This window comes from Vipera berus (assembly GCF_964194415.1).
Source record: "Vipera berus genome assembly, chromosome: 7".
NCBI lineage: Eukaryota > Metazoa > Chordata > Lepidosauria > Squamata > Viperidae > Vipera > Vipera berus.
The window spans coordinates 60,019,922-60,029,319 of NC_138209.1; positions in this window are offsets into that span (position 1 = coordinate 60,019,922).

Below are 9,398 nucleotides of genomic sequence, written 5' to 3' on the forward strand. Positions count from 1 at the left end.
CAAGCAGAGCCCTCTCTGTGGGCACATGTGCTGTCACCCCAGTCCTAGGCCTTCAGCTGGGTTTTATAAAACCTTTTTGCTTTAGGCCTCCGTCGCCATGTGCAAAAAACAGGTTCAATCAATCAATTTCAACTTCTTACAGGGAAAAAAAAGATCTCACAAAGTTGGAATTGATTGATTGAACTTTTTAGTCCCACCCAGTCTGCTGTTACCACTGCAGCCACACCTACCCAATGGGCCACACCCAACCAATGGGCCATGCCCACCCCATGGGCCATGTCCACCCAGCATACGATGATACATAAGTGGGTTTGGTGTTGCAGTTTGGGCACTCAGTCTCTAAAAGTTTCACCATCACTGTCCTATACTGTCCCCTAATTCCGGGTCACTGTTTTCACACAGTCTCTCCCTTTTCCCTAACAAAAGGGCCTGACTCTAGCCAAAAAGTTCTTCTCACTCACACATACAGAAACATACAGACATTTCTTTCACTCCCCTGGGCTTTAAAGTTAAATTTTAGAGGTACTCACCTTCACCTTCTTTCCAAAGCAGCCCTTGAGCTCAAACCCAAAACTCCCTTTACTATCCTGGCTTCACATGGGCAGGGCCTGGGAAACCCATCCAGACACAAAGGGGTCTGCTGCCAGCAAGATGGGGCTTACCAGTCTCAGTCCATTGGAGAGGTTAGCTTGGAGTCCCATCTGGGGTGCCAAACTGGAAGAGATACTCCATACCCCAAAATCACAAAACAAAGCCGAAGATAAGAAGAAAAGCCTGACAAAATGGATCACAGAGATATTAAAAAACCTACAACTTGAGAGACAAAAAAGATAAAAGAAATCAGTATCTTACCTGATTTGCCTCTCCCATCCTTAACAACATCCACAAGAAAATGGCAAGACTTTTTAATTAAGTGAAATAGATGGATGAGAAAAGCCATTTGGCAAAAGAACTAAAGACTAAAGACTAAAATCAGATCGGACTTCCGGGGCTGAGGTCACAGCAGACAAGCGGGTCCTGGAATATCTCTTCGGATCGCAGCTTGTTTTCCCGATACTGTGCGGCTTTACATAGCCATCGCCAGCTGGGGATCAGCAGGCGAAGAAGAGAGGACGCTCGGCAATTGCAGGGAACTTGCAAAATCCCTGCTTAGCAGTGAGAAATCCTCCCGTGGTGCCGGTATTGAGAGAAGGCGCCTGAAGAATGGCTGCCCTCGGGCTGTGACTCAGCAATTTAGAAGGAAGCTACTGACGTTCCAGGCAGAGTTAAGAGTGAATATCAAAAGAGAATGAGAAATCCCCCCCTTCGTTTGTTGATCGTTTGAGAGGTGAGCAGCGTGAAGTATTATCCAGCCTTAATTGACTAAAGCGGCAGACAACAATACAGGCTTTTAACAATAGCCGCCTTAGAGAGACTCACAGGCTGATTTGAGGATTCCAGTTACTTCTTTGGTGTTCTTCTTTGATGGACAGACTCTTTCTTTAAACTTTGATAAGTGTTTTTTTTTCTCCTTTTGAAATATCTGGGATCTGGATGGTGACTTGTTAATTCGTTAATGCATAACAGCCTGGAGACTCCCTTTTCTATTTGATCTGACATCGGGGTGGTTTTTTTGTTTTTTTTTCTTTCTGCTTCTTTCCTGGAGATTTAACATTGTAACATTTGTCAGCAGAGAAGAGAAGAGGAACTGAACTGAACTGAATTGGACTGCCACGCTCCCTTGAAGAATAAGGAATTTAAATATACTGAACTGGGTTACATTCCCCTTTTTTGAATATTGGCTTATTCATATTATTACTTATTTCCCTTCTTTTTTGCCATTGATAGGGCCTATTTACTATATTCTCTCTATATTTTTCTTTTTATGCCTTATATAATAACATATTTAACTCTTACTTTAATAAACTTAGAGAAGAAATTGGGTGATTAGGATAATATTGAGAGTACGAGGTGCTTGGGGAGGAGTCTTGGAGATTGAGTAAGTGTAGGCTATTTTGGAAGAGCACCAAAGAATAATAGAAATGGCGACCATAACAACTTTTGCCAAGAAGAAGACCATAGTGCCTGTGCCCACACAATCCCCGTCAACTACACCCCTGACAGCTCGCAAATTTCCGGATGAAACAGTGACAGGGAATAAAGATGCTTTATCTATACAGGGAGTTCAGGATATGTTTAAGTCACTTCAAGACTTAATGTTGAAAAATCAGGAGACTACAGCTATAGGATTTGAGGAGTTAAAGAGGGAAATGAAGGCTGAGATGGGTAACCAGATGGAAGGTTTAAAGGGAGAAATAAGGAGTATACATACGAAGCTCCAGGAAATGCAGACAATGGTAGTGAGTCAAGAGGAACGGATCCAGGTGGTAGAAACGAGAATGGATAAGATAGATGTAAAAGTGGAAAGTATGGAACACCAGCTGGTGATAGCTAATAAACGCCTGGAGGATGAAATAATTGCCCTTGAATTAGATAAATCTGCCTTCTTCCTACGTTTACAAAACATTGAAGAGGACCGAGAGGAGCAGTTGGAAACTATTGTGACAGAGATTTTGGCTGGAGTGCTTGAGGTGAACCCACAAGAGATGTTGAGGGATATAGATGACGTATTTCGGGTTTACACTAGTTATGCACGTCGAAACAAACTTCCGAGAGAGATACATGTCCGACTGAATAAAACATCAGTGCGGGAGCAGGTCCTAAGGAAAGCAAGAGAGAAGACTATATCCTTTAAAGGAAGATCAGTAATTATTCTTAAGCAGCTACCAAGAAGAGTGAGAGATCAGAGGAAAAAATATGATTTCCTAACAAGTCAGTTTAGGAAATTTGACATTCGCTACCGATGGCTGATTCCAGAAGGATTGGCTTTTATGTGGCAGGACAAGAGATATCGTATTGATAACTTACAGGATGCCCATGTATTTTTTGAATCTCAGTTCAATCAGGAGAGTGAGGAGGAGTTAGAAGGCAAAAGCCAGGAAGAAGTTCAATTAGATTCCAAGGGGAGAAGTGGAGGATTAAAAGAAAAGAAGAGTATAGATAAGGAAGATGCTGGGGAATTGGGAGGCTCGGGCCCTCAAATGGAGACACGGTTAGCAAAAAAAATAAAGAATACAGCGAAGCAGTGACATTCAGGAAGAGGTTCGCCTTTTTTCTGTTAATATTAACGGTCTTAATGCTCCTACTAAGAGGAAAAAAACTTGGTCCAAACTTTGTAAATTAAAATATGATATAATTTGTATCCAGGAAGTCCATATTACTAAAAGTCAACAGAATGTACTAGCATGTCCAAAATTGGGGGAAGCTTTTGTGTCCCTGGCAGAACAAAAGAAAAGGGGAGTAGTGATTTACGTCCGGCAAAATATTGAGGCCCACTGGGTGTATTCAGATACAGAAGGTAGAATAGTGATGGTAGAACTCCGATTGGCTCAGAAGAAGATCTTATTGGTAAATGTGTATGCACCAAATTGTAATCAGTGTGCCTTTTTTCAAGGTTTATATAAAGTAATAGCAGGGTTAGAATACGAGCATATATGCATCGTAGGAGACTTCAACGCAATAGTAGACATTGATAAAGACTATACCCCGGGGCAACATTTACTTAAAGGGGTAAAAAGAACATTGCCTAAGGTGTGGGATCAAGTGAGGGAGGAATTAGGTATATGTGATATATGGCGAGATTTTCACAGGGAAGAGAGGCAATATACTTATTTCTCTTCCAGGCATCATACATGGACCCGAATTGATATGATATGGGCATCCCATGAATTGAAAGAGATGGTTAGGGAAATAGAGATTACGACTAATGACTGGGCAGATCACAGCCCGTTAGTTTTGGTTTGGAAAGGAGAAAAGAAGAGGTATAGATGGACAATGAGAGCAGCTCTTTTAAAAGAAGAACAATTCAAAAACCTGTTGAACCAGGAAATGGGATACTTTTTTGAGGAGAACAGAAGGGAAGATACACCAATTCAAATTATATGGGACACTGCGAAAGCAGTGATTCGAGGGATAGCAATTAAGTATTCGGCATATAAGTGGAAGAAAGAGAGGGTTAAGAGATTGGAGTTGATGGGAATGTTGACAGAGGCCGAGGAGGCTCTTCAGAAAGACCCATCCTCAGTAATAGCGAGGGAGAGGAAAGATATTACGCGACACGAGATTTCCCTCCTGGATCAACATGAATTAGCAGAGAAAATTCAAAGGAATAAACAATTTTTTTTTGAACATGCCAACAAGGCTGGAAAATGGTTGTCCTATAGGCTTAGGAAGCGAGCAATCGCGAGAAAAATAGAATGGTTACAGGATGGGATGGGAAATATGGTGGGATCAAAGGATCAAAAGAAAAAGGTGATTCAGGAATTTTTTACTGCATTGTATAAGAAAGACCCAATTTTAGAAGAAAGGATTGGAAGTTACTTAGAAAGGGTGGATTTACAGGAGGTTCCTGAGAATGTAAAACAAATTTTGAATTCAGAGATCTCAGAAGGGGAAATAAAGGAGGCAATTAGGAAACAATCGAATGGGAAAACCCCGGGAACGGATGGACTCCCGGCGGAATTATATAAAGAGATGTTGGAAATGTTTAGTGGCCATTTAAAAGATTTATTTAATGAGGTTTTGAGTGAAGGGAAAATACCCCAGTCATGGACAGAGGCTTATATATCTTTGATCCCAAAGGAAGATTCAGATCATACCTTGGTTAAAAATTATAGACCCATTTCGTTACTGAATGCAGATTATAAAAATTTTTCCTCAATTCTGGCGGGCAGGCTTAAAGTTTTCTTAAGAGAATTTATACATCCAGATCAGAATGGTTTTCTTCCAAATCGGCAAATAAGAGATAATTTGAGAATAGTAATGAATACGTTGGAATATTATGAGATGCACCCTAGTAAACAGTTGGCAATGATGTTTCTTGATGCTCAGAAAGCATTTGACATGGTTAGTTGGGAATTTTTAATATGTCAGATGATTAAAATGGGATTTGGACCAAATTTTGTAAGAGCTATACAAACAATTTACACTACGCAATTTGCCCGAGTATTATTCAATGGTGAAATGACTGGGAAAATTGATATACAAAAAGGTACGAGACAGGGATGCCCCCTTTCACCTCTACTGTTTATTTTGACTTTAGAACCACTATTGATTATAATTAGGCAAAATAATAATATTAAAGGATTAAAAATAAATGATCAGCAATATAAGCTTCAAGCTTTTGCTGACGACTTAGTTTTTATTTTGGAAGACCCGTTGGAATCAGGCCCTAAATTATTGGAGGAAATTAGTGCCTTTGGAGAAGTAGCAGGTTTAAAGATTAATCGAGATAAAACTAAATTTTTGGTAAAGAATATTGGAACTGAATCCAAGGTACAATTACAAGAGGTGATGGGGATCCAAATAGTTAAAAAAGTTAAATATTTAGGTATTTGGCTATCTTCAAGGTGTCCATCTATAAAGGAATTAAATTATCAAAAATTGATGACTGAGATGGAGAAGAAATTAGACAGCTGGAAAAAACATTCAACTCTCAATCCTAGGACGAATCGCAGTGATTAAAACTCATATTTTGCCAAAGTGGTTATACCTATTCCAAACTGCTCCTGCAAAACTAGATAAGAAATTTTTTAAAAAACTAGAACAGATGGTTGGTAGATTCATATGGAATAACCGAAAGCCGCGTATTAAAAGAAGAATGCTGCAGGAGCACAAAACAAGGGGAGGACTGGGGCTCCCACATTGGGAGCTGTATTACCATGCCTCTGCCTTGGCTTGGATTAGGGACTGGGTTGTGTTATCTAGAAGGAGGGTGTTAACTATTGAAGGATATAACTTAACACAGGGATGGCATGCCTATCTCTGGCCAAGGAAGAATAGTCAATATAAAGTTTTCTCTAATCATTATATTAGGGATGCATTGATAAACTCTTGGCGTACGGTGAGAGGGTGGATCTATACAAAGATACCTGGCTGGTTTACTCCTTTGGAAGCTGTAACTTATTCAACGTTACACAATCCAGACAGAAACTATAGGTATAAAGATCTCATAGATCTGAGAGGTAATCTTAAATCCAGGGAGGAGTTACATTCTGGGGGTATAGAGTTGGATTGGTGGTCGTATTCTCAAATGAGCTCAAGGTTTAATAGGGATAAGCAGGAATTTGGAATAAATATAATCCCACAAGAATTAGACAAGATTTTATGGGGAAGTGATGCTAAATTTTTATCTAAGACCTATAATCTACTTTTGTTCCATGGGATGGAAGGGGGAACAATAAATGGCATAATGAATGCCTGGGGGAGAAATATTGGTCGCACTATAGAATTAGAAGAGTGGGAACAAATTTGGAAGAAAAATATAAAATTAACGTTAGCAACAGCATTTAAAGAAAATATGTACAAAATGTTGTATAGATGGTACTTAGCTCCCGCACGAATTTCAAAAATGTTTCCCAATGCAAATGACAAATGTTGGAAATGTGATTCTGCCAGGGGCACTTTCTACCATCAATGGTGGACTTGTCCAAAGGTTAGGCGTTACTGGACCAATATAAAAAATTGGTTATTTCAAATAACAGGATATGATCTTCAATTGGACCCAGCTATTTTCCTCTTGGGGATGAAGCCACAAGAAGTACCAAAAATGTTTGGTATTTAGTAATACATATTACAACAGCGGCGCGTATGATTTATGCGCAATATTGGAAGACGATGGAAATCCCAACGGACTATCAAGTAATAGAGAAAGTATTACTATGCGCAGAGTCAGATCGTATGACATATATTCTCAAAGGGAAAAGTGAATCACTTTTCAATAAAAGTTGGGACTCCTGGTATTCATGGTTACAAAATAGAAGATTTAATCCCAACGGGGGAAATACTAGATGATTGTGTATTTTTATTTGAGGTATAGAATCTGGAGATATATACAATTATAGATTTCTAATATTTGGTAATTAAAGGTTACTTAGCCTAGGATGTACGAGAAAAAGAAATTAGGGGTAGTATTACACTCCCCGGTCCTGTCTAATGTTGTTGTTCTTGTTTTTTTGGTGTCTAGGATGTCTTGGTGTTTTTCTATTTGATGCACCTTTTAGTACTTTGTAATAATGTTCTTGTTTTTTTTATTTAAAATTTGTTTAGTAAAAATATTTAAAATTAAAAAAAAGACTAAAATCAGATCTAAGGGATCAAAAGATTGGACCTATCAGAAGCAATTTTTAAAGATTAAGCATTTGTTTGAATATGGCTAATATACAATATGGACTACTTAACCAGTAACTATTGAATGGAATAGAGTTAAAAGATATTTTTTATGATATGAGAAACGTAACTGTCTTATTAGATGCAATTTTTAAAGATTAAGTGTTTGAATATGGTTAAAATATAACATGGATTATTTAATTAGTAAATATTGAATGGAATAGAGTTAAAAATGAAAAAAATGGGGGATGTAAATGAATTTTAGTTTGAGAGAGATATGTTTTTCTTTTTCTTTTTCTTCTTTCTTATTCTGTGTAGTATTGTATTTTTTAATGACATGAGAAATATAATTGTTGGGAGGATTATAGTGAGGGAAACAGCTTAAATATTTAACCATAAATCAATTTTGTGAAAATCTTAACAGATAAAAACTGATTCAAATTTTGTGGGGGGAAAAGTCTAAATGAGAACATTGAAAAATAGGACATATAATGCAACCAAGAGGTCTAACTAGAAAAGTTCTATATTGATGCTAATAATAATTGAATAAATGTTAGAAAATGTTTATATTTAACCTCCTTGTGACTAGAATATTAAGACCTGTATTAACTTAATGTTTGCAAAAGAGAACAATATGGGAAGAAGAGAAAATCAAGGAAAGCTGTAATGTAGAGTACCATATGATGAAAATTGACTATTATTGATTGTTGTGAAATGTGAACCCAGACAACATGCTGTTTACTCAGCACTAAGCATATATATAAATTCCCTCCCTTATTCATGCAGCAGGTTTATCGGCTGCATGGTTATCCAGAAAGAATAATCTCAGACCATGGAATCTATTTCACTTCGTGGTGTTGGCAGGAGTTCCTAAAACTTTTGGGGACCACTCAGGGGCTCAGTTACTCATATCATCTGGCTACTAATGGGGGCTGTGAATAGGCCAATGGTGTCCTGGACCAGTACCTCAGATGCTATGTTAATTACCAACAGGACAATTGGACAGACATCCTCCCCATTGTGAAGTGGCTACAAGACAAGACTTTGTATCTATCCCTGAACTACCTCAGGCCACCCCATTAGCTGTATTGCTGAAAGAATGGATTGTCCAGTTACAGAACACCTGGCCAGTGAGGAGAAAAAGTTGGATGAAACTAGGGAAACATACAAAAAACAGGCTGATAAAAAGCACATTAAGCCAAAGGACTTTAAGGTGGGAGACAAGATTTATCTATTTACCAAATTCTTATAATCTAGACAACCATCCAAAAAATTAGGGCCAAAATGCATTGGACCTTTCCCCATTAAAATTATTATTAACCCACTGTCTTTAGAACTTGAGCTTCCAAAAACACTCAGATGCATACACCAGGTATTTCACTGTAGCCTATTGAAACTAGAAATCATATCTTCCTTGCATCTCAAATCGCAACCACCTCCCAACCTATTATGATTGAGGGAGAGCAGCACTTTCAAGTTAAAGACATTTTGGACTCGTATATATCAGGAGAAAACTCAGTATTTTGTAGCCTGAAAAGACTTTCCCACCTCAAAAACTGAATGGGTTGACTCCCAACATATTGAAGTCACCAAAGTGCTTTAAAAAAATATATGACCGATACCCAGATAAGCCTCACTGAACTGTTTGCTAATTGAGAAATGTTGTGTATCTTTCACTCCCCTCTTCTTTTTCTTGTGCAGGACTAACATCTCTGTCAAGGGGGACAGAATGTCAGCTCTGCCTGATTTGGCTTGGCACCTCACAGGCATCCTGCCATCAAAGGCTAGAAGGGGAGGTAGGATGAAAGGGCAATAAAGCTGTGTGTGTACATGATAGGAAATTGGGAGGGGGGAATGAGAGGTGAAAAGAACCAGAAGGATCCTGTTTATACCAGCATCCCATGGCCGGGCACCCTGAGAAATATGCAGATCTCAGCATTCTCAAAACATCTTGGTGAGCTCCAGTTGGGTAGAAATGGACTGGCCACGGGGGGGGGGGGATGAGCTGTGGGTAAACCTTTTTTTTTATCTTGCAAGCATGGCACAACTCAGCTGGCTTGATTTCAGTAAAAGAACTCTTTGCTTAAACCAAATGGAGTCTTTCCTAAGGGATTGGATTGGGGCAGATCTGACACAGAGTGCAAATGGGTGTGGAACCTTCTTGGAACTATTGAAAGGACTACGTTGTAGAT